Here is a 13,005-nt window from a genome sequence, read left to right as displayed (position 1 = left end):
TGAAGGAGTGTTGCTTCACACAAGTGGTCCTGTTTAAATAAGCTGCGTTTGACAGAGAGGGCTACGGTATGCTCCTGTGTTTCCTGAGACTGCACAAACATAGATCTGTCTGGGCTATTTCCAGTTCTCCCTGTCAGATTAATTTCAAGGAGTCAGGAGCATTAACAACTCCTTCGCTTGAAGAGCACTGGCAAGGATTTCTGTCTCTCCCCCTCTTCCATGCTTTTAATCATACCCTAGGCCCTGGGAGAAGCCTGTAGACCACTGATGCTGCACTAATATACCAAACTGATAGCATCCCTGAATTACCTGTGCAACAGAGAGGAGGGGACAAGGCGTACTGGGTAACGGAGCCTTCAGCTGTGCTGACGTCTCCTGTACGATGTGGAGGAAAGGGACATTTTCATCAAATGTAGGGACTTCATGGAGATATGCAGGGAACGGCAAAGAAAGGAGGGAGCAAAGCTCAGTCACAGATTGCAAGAGCTTGCTGAGTGGGACATGAAGTTCTTAAACATAGAAATTAATCACTTTCTAAGATTTAATGCCAACAAAAAAAAAATGGTGACTGCATATCAGTGTGCTTGCCTCTTCTCCTGAAGATCAGAACTCTGCTGGAAACTCATCCAAGGAATATATAATTTTTCCCACTGTCTTGAACTCTTTCATATTATGTGCACACTCATACATAGACTGACCAGGAAGGTTGGCTGTAAGCTGTGTATTCCACAGGAACATTTGTCAGGCTGTTAAATAGTAAGCTGTACAGTGAAAGATGCTTTATTTGAATTAGGTCCATACATGTTAACTAAAACTGGACTACTCTTTTTGTATATATTTAAGTCAGAAAATCTCCTTTATGTCAGATGTTATATATATTACCAAGTATTTTGAAAGAACTCTCTTGTTTTGTGCAAAGCTATTTTGCTGACTCCCTCCTATCCAAGGTGTTCCTATGCTGATAGCATCTTGTTCTCTTAAGTGAATTTCTTGTAAAAAGATTATGTCAGCTTTTTCTGTTTCAACAATTTTTGTGGTTATAACTTTAAGCCATTTATGTTCCCCATTACAAATTCAATTATTTTATTTGCCATCATTCACCTCTGTAATATTTGACCATTTGATATACTATACGATGTCACTGCCAAGATTTAACATAACTATAAAAAGACTAGCATGCTCTAAAGCTATTTGTTTGGAGATGTTGGTCTTCAAAGAAGTTAATATATTAATATAACCCTGAGAAACCTACCAGAACACTTTGCATATTTTGACACTTTATCTTTAGCCCAGTTTCTCATTAACAGGCTCTGTTGGTTTCTTATATTGCCAATGAATTGTTAATCAATAAAAATAATAGAATTAAAATATTTGCAACAAAAAGGAAAGAAGGAAGGTTGAAGTAATAGTAATAATCAACACAGTTGTGGATAAACTGGTATCATAAGCAAGAAAGACTGGCAGGGTGTGAATTTTTCTTTCCTTTCATGGTATGCAGATGTGGCTAAACTGGTACAAAAAAATAAAAAGTGGGTGTCGGTATTTTTGGCCTTGAAAAATTCCGTTACTGACCAGTCATCATATCCAAATTTCCCTGGCTGATGGAATCTGACAAGATCGCAGCCTATGGGAATATGGCTGCAGGCCAGTAATTTTTTTTTGTTCTTGTCAGGCATACGCAAAAGGGTAAGGCCATCTGCTTTCCAGCAATTAGATACTCCCTTTTCAATTGTAATATACTGTGACTCAGATAATTTATTCATCCCAGGGTAAACATATGCACTTGCAGTATGGTGAAATGAAGAGAACGAAGCCTGGCAGAGGAATAAATAGCTCCACTGTCCCTTGTCCAGTCCACACAGCTCCCCAGCAGCTCACCCATGCTGTCCCTCTGAATGAGCATGCCTTCCTGCCCCCCTTCTCCTGCTTTGGCACGTAAAAGAAAGCTATCATTGCCCAGTTACTGGAGGATTTCTGAAGGTCCATGGTTATTTGGTTTAAATGTTTTCAGTAGTCCATGAAGACCTAGGTAGATGGTGGGATTCAGGGTGGTAATGTGACTGGTAACGGTGAAAAGAATACAGAGCAGATATAGCACAACCTGTTTGCAAGAAAGTAGAGTATCAAGGAAACCAAATTAAACAAACAGAAATGTGGATCAATAAAGTGAATAAAGGATACTTTTGTAGTGAACAGTGTCACCCAGCAAATAAGATTTGTTGCGTTGCTAATAAAAAGCCACTGGCTTTACGTTAAACAAAGGCAGGGTCTTGACATGGTATATGACCGTTCCTCTCCCGCAAGGCGCTGGCTCCAGCAGTGCTGTGTATGTGGTGGGGAGCCTGATCCCTGCGGGCTGCCCCTCAGGCAGCAGGAGCCTGGTGGGTACCCAGGGGCTGGAAAGACACTGGTGCAGGTTGCAGACCTCCCCTGGGCACTGGGAGGAGGAAACACAAACAGATAAACCCACGCAAACCTGTGAGTGAGGAGGTGGGGACCCACCACAACACTGCACCTGCCTGGAGAAACCTTCTGGACGGTTGCAGTTTGCTGCGACCCTCCCACCCACGTCCTCCTGAAGAAAGGCTGATGGCGTCAACCTGGAGGCCAGGAGGGCATCTGGAGGGTGAGCGTGACACCAGGCAAAAGTGGTAGCTATTAGTAGGTTTTCTCATATAATGATTTACATTGTCATTAATGAGGCTTTTTCTTTGCCAATTAGGATGTGAAGTGTTGATAGCATTGTAACTGGACTAATAATTACTGCTTGTTGTATTTTGATTAGGGTGCTAAAACATGAGTCGGGCAAACAGCAAATTCTTGGCTCCATGTATACGATATGTTCCCTCTTTCCTATAACAAGGTTTTGAGTGCAACCAGTGGAAGAACTTCCTGCTTTGCTGGGAGTTAATTCCGTGTGAGAATGAAAGCTTTGACTGACTTTGAACAACTTAGTGCAGAAATAGCCGGATTTAAAGATCCTAGGCTATCAACAGACTAAGGAAAAAAGTCTTGTGAACATTAATAAAGCCTCCAGAAACAAGCTGTCTGTCCTCTTAATTGTATTTCTATATAAATGGTAATTATAAAATTGTTAGAGTGAGAGGTCAATTAAAAAATTTTCTGGAGGAAAACTGGTTCCATGCTCTTTCTTCAAGGTTTGGACCAAGTCTGATATAAATCTGGTCAGAATTCTCTGGTTGACAATATACTTTGTAATAGTAAAATAAAAGCAAATGTCATAGCTGATCTGCTTCGAAAACTGGAGAGACTCAGAAAAGTTTATCCCACTTAAATGAAAAATGTGAGAATTTTGTCGTGTATTTGAGAGTTTGTCCCGATTACAGTGTGTAGTTTTCATGAACACACATTGATCAAATTTCATTTGTTGGAACTGGTTTTAGAAAATATGTATCCAAGACACATATACAGCCATTCCTAGAAATCAGTCTTAAGTTATCATTCGCATGCATATGGTAGGAGATAATGAAGAAGTGAGTTGGGAACTAAAAATATCACAGGGCATTGATCAGAATTAAGAAGATCAGTTCCAACAGAGCAGGTCCTAGAAATTAGAGTGCTCCTGGGAGAAATTAGAAATACTTGGTCATCACACAAGTCAATATGCTAGGCCCTGTGCTTGTGTAGATTAGCATTGAAATCAATAAGGCTCTTACAGTTTGTCACAGCTTTTGGTGGTGTTAAATTAGGGTAATATTTATGACAGTACTTTCTAGTGTTCTGTCTCTCAGAAACGTGTAGATGGTCAGAAGGGGTTTGTGTGCTGTAGAAATGCATCACGAAACATTGGGCATGAAATGGAGGAGGCTAATGGTGAAGATGACACGGTTATAGCTGTACATACTTGATCTGGAAGTACTTCAGTAGCATATTGTCCCATTAACAGACTGAACCTTTAAGAGAGGAGACAGTGTATGGAGCCTCATTGCAGCATTTTCCATCTGCTAAGAAGTTAGATGTTGACATTAATTCCATAGGCTCATGATTTAGCACTCTCTCACACCTGATGTTTTGTACGCACCCCCTGGCAACCATCAATTGCAGTGGAGACTGGAATTTGTCTTGCTTTAGGTGAAACAAAGTGGTATTTACTGAAATATTAAACGGGAGAACAGATTGCAAAACCGCAGGCTAGACATCATGAGGAGCTTCAGAGACATCTTCAGGGCAATTTTTTTCTACTTCACTTCATAAGTAGGGTAAGGTAAACACCTACCCTTTATGAGCAAACATTGCTTTATATAAACCCATAGGCAGAAGATGTTTACTTACTTACAAAGGAAAGTTAAAACCCGATAGAAATGTGATGTATATTACCTCTAACTTAATGGAAATGTGAGGATTAATTTTCATTTTATAGAATGAACTTGCTTCCCACAAATTCTTTGAAAATACACTCTTTGCTTTAAAAAACTTTGGTCTAGCTGAATTGAGGTTACAACCCTAAAATGTTTCCTAACACTAATCTCACATATTACCAGGGTGATAATAACTTTCTTCAGCTGAGAGTGGTGTAAAGTGAACAGTGAATAGGATTGCTGATCTTTCATTTTTGTTCTTTCAGTCACTTTTCTGAACATATATGCTATTAAATCTTTAGCTTGGAAAGAAGAACAAAGATTTGTTAACTCAAAGCAGTATTTCCCAAAGACAGAAACTGGGGAAAAAACCCAGGTTGTTGGTTTGTGGGTTCCCTCACCCCCTGTTTATGCTAATATTAAATTATTTTATCAAAAAGGGGGAAAACTTGTAAGACTAAGGAGTGCTTCAGAGATGGGCACTCATCATGAGTGATATTCACAACCTTGTCTGCGTGCCCACGCTTCCTGGGGATGAGTGGGAATCTGCAGAGCTTTCGAATGAGATGTGTAACTCCAGCACATTGACTGGAGGATGCCTACGCTGAATTTCCAGAAAAGGTATTTGCTTGAGTTTGTTTCTCTCCGAGTTACGCTTTGGGTCTGAAACAGACATCACTGGAAGAGTTAGGTTTTCATGCTGAAGTTCTTCTGTGCATGCCAATTCACTGAATTGCTCTGTTGGCTGAGTGGGGCAATCTCGGTGCTCCTTTTCTTTTAATATGGTACAGGCAGTTTGGATAATTCCCAGCAAGAATCCTGGTCTCTGTTTGAGAGTCAGGAATGTAATCTGATTTTTTTTAGTATTTTTACTATTATTATTATTATTATTTTCAAATTCCATTTCTGGAGCATTGCTTCTATGGTACAGTGGAGATCCAAGGTCTCTCTGGAAAGGGGCCTCCAAGCCTGGCTCTTGGGGAAATCTTATTGCAGTGTTGTAATAGCAGCTGTAGCTGGGGCTGAGACTTGTGGTACTACTTGTTCCCATTCTCTTTTTAGATGGCTGCAGTTTCTCTGGCATTGGTCTGGTTTAGATGCCACCTCTGGAAGCCATGCACAGGGTACTGTACCTACAGGTGAAACCACTTTTTCAGTTTGGCACTGCAAGCCCCACCATTGATTCCTTTTTATACTACTCAAGTACGATTTTCGTGGGTCAGCTGTTTTGTACATCTCTATCTCACTCTTTTTTACTCCCCTCAGCAGTAATTGTTTTTACAGTCCTTATCACCTGAAACATGAGATGGCCTGAGACTGACATACCAACTCCGCGCTGCTGCCCACCTTTGGGGCAGTTTCTGATCTGATCCAGACGTCATGGTTCAGCCTTTCTCTGCGGTAGCCACTGTGTGAAGCATGAAAGTCAGATGCTGTAAACTGAAAAAAGTTCAGATCCAGGCACAAACAGGCAGGATCTCAACTGTACGTTGCAGGTCCACTGAGAACTGGGCCATGGTACTTAATCCTTAGTCCCGTGAGGTACTTCAATTCCCTCTGACCTCAACAGGAACCGAAAGAGCTCAGAACAACACAACATTGACCTTGCAATGAACAAAGTGTAGATGAGGCGCTTAGAGACATGGTTTAGTGGGCATGGTGGTGGTGGGTTGACGGTTGGACTCTATGATCTCAGAGGTCTTTTCCAACCTTAATGATTCTATGATTCTAAAGTCCTTCCAACACTGCAGTAACCATTTACATGAGTATTTCCTTCACATGGCTTCAGCCATTTATGAAGTGACTTGATTATTCCAGGAGATAAAATGTCTGAGTGAGATTTAGCACTTTTAATTGGGAAAAATTAAATTATGATCTACCTAATATTTTAGATTTAGGTTCATATTTTCAGGATAAGACTTACTTAAGAACTCATGCCAAGTATACTTACAATTCTCCATCTATAGCTGTCAATCCAGAAATCAGCCAACAGTGAGATATACAGTACCATATAAGACAAATAATAAGGGAGCAGAAACTTTCTTCTCATACTGTTATCTACTTTGTCTGCTACAGTAATATTTCAATACATATACATATATTTCAAGACATATATACATATTTCCTTCGCCTTCTTGTCTTAATACCAAACACTCTTTTTAACTTCATTATAACTGCTACACAATTTTCTGTGTACATTTGTGCTTTGCAAATAATATAAGCTATTAAATGGAGCCCAAATGCAACTAAGTGTGGCAAGGCTGTTATTTATTTATTTTCATGTGTGACTATTTCTATGCCTATTTCTAGAAAAAAAAATTCATAGTCTTGATCAGTTCTTTCATTGAGAAATGCAGTAATTTATTTATCTTAAATACAATGGTTTGGAAAAGTTGCCAAAACTTAAGTTTAAAACTATTCCATTTTTGGCATTGTTTGTAGCACTTTTCATATATTTGGGAAAGGGCAAGGGAAAGCCAGAGACCCCCCTCTGCCATTTCCCCACCACTCCTTTCACATACAAGCCACTGCCACACCAGTGACACTGCACACTTTGATTAACGTACAGAAGGCTTCATGCTTGTGTAAATGTGAAAGTTAGGGTATTTCCCCGAAGAACGGAGGGAAATCCTGGCTATTGACTGCTTAACTTGAAATGTCAGTTATCAGTAGCTAAACAGAAAGTGCTTCAGATGCTGCATAAACAGCTGTCTTTTCAGCTGACTCCCTCTATCTGTTTGCATTTTACAGAGTTCAATCATCAAAATATTTTTTTTTCCAATGTCTTTCTTTTTCTTGTTTGGAAAAAATCATAAGCCTACTCTGCATATTCCAGTGTTGGCTTTCAGAAAATTACATGGGTACTGCTGTGCAGCTAAATGGCTGTGCACTTATTGTACCTTTATAATCTTATATAACTTTAGTAATTATTGTCACTCATAAATGACAGTTTTGTTAATTTTCTACAGTGAATGTCATAAAATAATTTTTAAAATGATATCTTATTCAAAAAACAATTAAAAGTAAAAGCAGCTGAGATTAATAAATATAAATGGGTTCAGATGTTAATTTAAAATGTCTAATCTACAGCATTTGTATCACGCTTGCCAAAAATAATAACTAAGTGTATGAGATGTCAAGATGCAGCAGCATACTTTGATTTGCTTAATTGTTTCACATAATTAACTTAGTTTTGTTCTCAACCTTGTATTTGTTTTATGGCTTCTACTTCAGGTTTAACAAATGTTTGTGCTAAAATTTCATCTTTTTCACCTCTACCAGTCACTTCAGTAAAAGATTTTACCTCTTCCTACAACCATGTTAATGCTGTCCTGCTCTCATGATTGCACCAGTGGTAACAGTACAGCAACATATTCAGTTAAGTTATTCCAAATCACACATTCAAATTCCTTTCGCTCAGTGTTCTATTTTGTCACCAGTGTTTGTGTCTATACTCAAAAGCAGTTTTCAGTGTGCTCTGGTTTTTGCCATCTCCTGGTTTCCATGTGGCTTCGTGGAATTGCTTAGAAGTAGGGTGCTACATAATGAGGTTGAGATTATTAGAATCAGTGTAAAAATACTGTTAATTTCTCATGATGTGGTTTAGCTTTTTAAATGATGATACTGTAATCGATTAATGAAGAAGCCAAGCCCAGCTTTAAAAAATATACTATGTATCAGTCATTCAGTGACAATATTTATTCACCTATGATTGGTACAATGCTGTTGACACAGAAATATCTTGTCTGCAGTCATATATACAAACATGAAAAAATCCTGTATGTGGTGAGTCTGTCTGGAAAAAAAAGAATCATTCCCAGACAAACAACAAATGTTCTTGAAATCTCTGTAAGCAATTTATAAAAATATTTACCTTGCTCAGCTGTTGGAAACGGATTTTAGTTCATTGTCTGATCTGAGGCAGTAGCCTCAAAGGCAGCAAATCCTCTCTGGAAGTATTAAAGGACACATTCAGCCCTGATGCAATGTAAAGCAATATTATGGACTCCTTGGGTAGTAAGAGCTATGGGTGAGGACTGTGTTGTGTTGTCTGTCTTCTCCTCCTTCCCCCTTTCTTTGGTACATTGTTTACAGTGGAGTCCAAGAGGTAATGGCGATTTCTGTTCTTGTTGTTTCTGTAATCTGGATTATTCAGGGATGTTTCTTTGATGCGTTGTTCTTAAGAATAGCACGTACTTGTTTCCAGTTATTCCTGTCACAGTTTCTTTAAACCTCTTCAGGGGGTAGAGTGGTTCAGAAGGACTATTGGGCATGGAGGGTACAGGGGGGAATAAGGAGGTACTGTTAAGGTATTGGGTAACAAATACACAGCCGCTGGAGGTTACTGAAATCCTAACCAGCCTTCTGGGAGTATAAAAGACTTTTTCAGGGTTTGGGGCAGCTGGGATTGGGAAAGAATGCCAAAGTTAGCAGCACAGTGCTTGAGTTTTATGCATTAATGTGGCTCTCTATGCTTCTTATCTTACTGAGGGAGGGCATGTGGCATACCTGTCTCTGTGTTGCAGTATTCACTTTACACTGTCTCTGTGATCTCTCAAGTTAATAGCTCTGTGCAAAGGTGTTCTAAGGCCACTAGTGCATCTGGGGAGGAGAAGACCTCATGTATTCGCCTTATCCACTGGCTACATACTGGGGACTAGCTCTTCTAGAGGCTCCAGGAGTTTGGGAACTTTACTGTCAACGTCCTTTTGTGGTGCAAAAGTAGAGCTGTTTTCTCTCTCACAAGAAGATAGATAACTTGGGATTTTGGTAACCATGAGAATTAATGACTAGAATCTGTGAACTGTCCCAAGAGTTTAACTAACTGGCAGCATGCTCCAAACAAAAATTCTTGTAAACTATTGTGAAAGTGCAAGAGTATTTCATATTTTCATATGATGAGTATTTTATATTTTCATTGTTGTTATTACTGAGAAATTGTGTGGCTCCTGCACTATACCCCTTTACAATCAGGAGTGCCTGGAGGGCACCTCTTATGTGTGACAAAGCAGAGATCCTTCTGCTCATTCATAGCACATTTCCTTGTCAGCAGGGTTGTTTTTAACAGCATTGCCATGAAAGAGAGAATAACAACACTGAGAAGTTTGTAAGACCTCTCTGGAAATCTGTGGAATTTGTTTAGGACCTCCTAATTGTTCTTGCATTTTGCTCCAGATTGAGGATAGTGAAGCCCTGTCTGAGAAAATAATCAGTATCTTATCTAAATTAAAATCTAAATTAAATCTATGTGCCTTGTGATTCGACCTCTTCTTTTCTGTGTCTGTTTTATTGTTGGGCTGAATTCACTCTTGTTTCAAACAAGGTGCAGAAACCTTAAAATCTCCAAAAGAATCAGTCAGAACAAAGCTATCCCATTTAAAGGAAGAATGAGAAGAAATAGGAAGAGCAGGCTGGGGTATCACATTAGCCTACGGTCATCATTTTCCCCCCTTTTTACTAGAGACATGACATGGTGGGAATGCTGGATACTACTACTGCTGTAGGTAGTAGTAAATGGCTAAGTAAACTGGCTAAGTAAAATAGGTAGATGCTGCCTATGTTTGCCAAGCTATTTAATTTACATGTTTCTATATAATTGTAGGGATCACTTGGGAAACTAAACATGACATTCTTCTTTATCTGGCATCTGCCTTTCAAACTGGATGAGTAAAATACAGTCTGAACATAAAGTATTCTGGGGGAAAAAAAAAAGGTAGTAAACACCATCTGTCTTCCAAACTATAGACTTAATCTAAGAAATGGAATGTAAACTAAAAATATTGGCGGTATTTCTTGTATCAAAAGTAAAGATGCTGTGAGTATTGACAGGACTCTGACCAGGTCTGCAGATCAGTCAGACTGTTCCCATCCTATGCAAGTCAGAAACGGCTGGCACATTCACTCCCCCATGCTGGTCTAGGACCCATACTCCAAGAGCTCACGTCCCATGGGGCAGGCATGGAGGGGCCCTTCAGGCAGCCACCGCCCTCTGAGGGTGCATATTGCTGCTTTGGGAATTCGAAGTTCAACATTATCTGTTTTTTCTCTGTCTACCCTTGCATGAAGGACCTCGTGTATCTCCTTGGAAAAGTCTTATGAAAAATCCATGCTGTTTTAGTGCCTAGCAGGGAACATATTTGTATTCAGTTTACAGTCAGGAGTAGGTTATGGTAAAGATTATTTAACACTACCAGAAGCAGAATGCTATAGTATGTCTAATTAAAAATAAAGTCTACCAGCTTCAGCTGGTTCAAAGGCAGAAAGTATTTTAATATTCTGTATGTCACACTATATAATGCAAAAATATACTGTTGCTGTTAACTTTGTTTTGATCTAATATTCTTCGTGTTGGAAATAAGTGTTAGGGAGCTCTGGAAAGTTTGGTGTTTTGGTTTGGTTTTTTTCTCTCTGGACCGGATGGGAGAAATCCAGTAATTGTTCTTTGGAGTGCAGCATAAAACCTATAGTCAGCAATTGAGCATTGGCTCATAACTTTTTAAGAGCCTTTTTCATGCTGTGTTGATGTATAAATACAATTCGTATTTTCGAGTTTATAGTGAGCCTGTAGGGAGAAAAAAAAAAAAAAAGCCTTTCAGAATACATTGCGGTATTTAAAATAGAACATAAAGTAGTTCAGGGAAAACAAATACAATAGGCCATGTTCTTCAGATGCATTGCTGTGCTGGGTCTGACTGGAGTGAAGTTAACTTTCTTCATAGCAGCCTCTGTGGTGCTGCGTTTTGGATTTGTGTAAAACAGTGCTGGTAGCACACCAATGGTTTGGCTACTGCTGAATAGTGCTTGCACAGCATCAAGGATTTTTTTTTGTCTCACTCTGTCCCCTCCAGTGCGTAGGCTGGGTTGGGCAAGAAATTGGGACAGGACCCTGCCGGGACAGCTATCCTGAATTGGCCCAAGGGATATTCCATACCAGATCACATCATGCTCAGCAATACAACTGGGAGGGGTTGTTGGTGCTCAGGAACCGGCTGGGCATCGGTCTGCTTGTGGGAGGTGGTAACTGATTGCCTTTGCATCACTTTTTTCCATTTCCTTCACTTACTAAACTGTCTTTTTATCTTGACCTATGAGTTTTCTTGGTTTTTTGCTCTTCTTATTCTCTCCCCTGTCCCGCTGGGGTGGTGGGTTGTGGAGAAGTCAGTGGAGGTATGGGTGCTTAGCTGCTGGCCAGCATCGACCCACCACAGCTGCCAAAACTCTGTAGTGTGCTCTACAAAGGCAGGTAGAAATGTGGTCGTGAGGGACGTATGTGGCACTTACCTGAAATATTTGTAGAGAGAAAGCCAGGAAATATTTGAATAAATATTATTGCCTTTTAAAACAGATGTGAAGGAACATTGCTGCAAGACCTAGCTGTTTGTCCATGAAGAATTATATAAATCATGCACAGACAGAAGAATTTCAAAAGTTTACAAGTCACTGTGACAAACTTATTGCTATTACAACTACATGCCTCTGTGTTGAACATAGGTGAAAATATTTCAGCTGTGTATTTTACTATTTCTTGCTGTTTGATAGTGAAAGAAAGAAGATTTTCTATAGGATTACTATTATATTCATCTTTTCCCAGGTATAATAATGGTGCATAGTCTCTTAAGAAGAATTATGATGGAAGAAACTAGTTGGAATCTTCCAGGAGCTTGTTACCCACAAATGTTAAATATACATGTCTTAAGATCAACAGCTGGAATCACTGGTAAATTTATTTCATTTGCTGTTTGCATAAAATGGCATTGCAATTATACTTCTGATTTCCATGTAGTTTCACCGAAAAATACTGGTTTGGTTATTAGGTGTTTGGACTTAAAAAAAAAACCAAAACAAAACAAAAAAAACCCCAAACAAACAAAAAACCCACTACCAAAACCCAATAAAGCAGTTTCAAAGACAAAATACATCAAAGTCTAGAAGTTTAATAGTAAGAAATTAAAAAGAAACAGTTTCTATGTGATTCAACCATTCAAAAAATGCAGTGAAAATTTGGCTAGAAAATAAGAAAAGGCATTTGATTTACGTACTGAACAGCCAATTAAGTATCATTAGTGGGTATTCTTTCCTTTTCATACTGTGTTATAAAATGTCTAAGGGATAGTGCAGATGCAATGACCTTAGACACACAGAGACTGATTGTGTGCTTTATCTCTTCTCCTATCATTCACTGAGTATTGCCCATCGCTGGAGTAACTGCGTTCACTAATTGCTTAACTATTGCTTTGTGCACCCAGACCAGCAGCATTTGGCTCAAAGAGCAGATTGGGAAAGATTTCAAAGAGATCTTCTGAGAGTCAAACCTGGAAATCATATATATTAAACTTTGTCTTCAATTGACTTTGGAAAACAGAGTTGCCCTTTTCTCTGAAATTCAGCAATTATTGTTTCAGTGATAGGCAGGACTTACAGAAGCAATGACGTCTCAGATACAGACTCATCTTTCAAGTGTTACAAGATCTGGATTTTGAAACAATTATTTTTCAAAGAAACATCTATACTCTCCCAAAAGCTCTCCCTAGACTTTAAGTATTGGTAACTGTCCCATCCCTGGCTTTTTTGTCATCGCAAGAGGGAGCTGCTCACATTTTGTGAATGAACAAAATGCTCAAGTTAACAACCTGTGATATTTGTCTGACTTGACTAGCCAAGCCTGTTTGGTGCTAAAATAAGTTTT

Source organism: Pygoscelis adeliae, unplaced genomic scaffold, assembly GCF_000699105.1.
Source record: "Pygoscelis adeliae isolate BGI_AS28 unplaced genomic scaffold, ASM69910v1 Scaffold31, whole genome shotgun sequence".
Lineage (NCBI taxonomy): Eukaryota > Metazoa > Chordata > Aves > Sphenisciformes > Spheniscidae > Pygoscelis > Pygoscelis adeliae.
The sequence above is the reverse complement of the archived record's forward strand: the minus strand, read 5'-3'. Positions refer to the sequence as shown.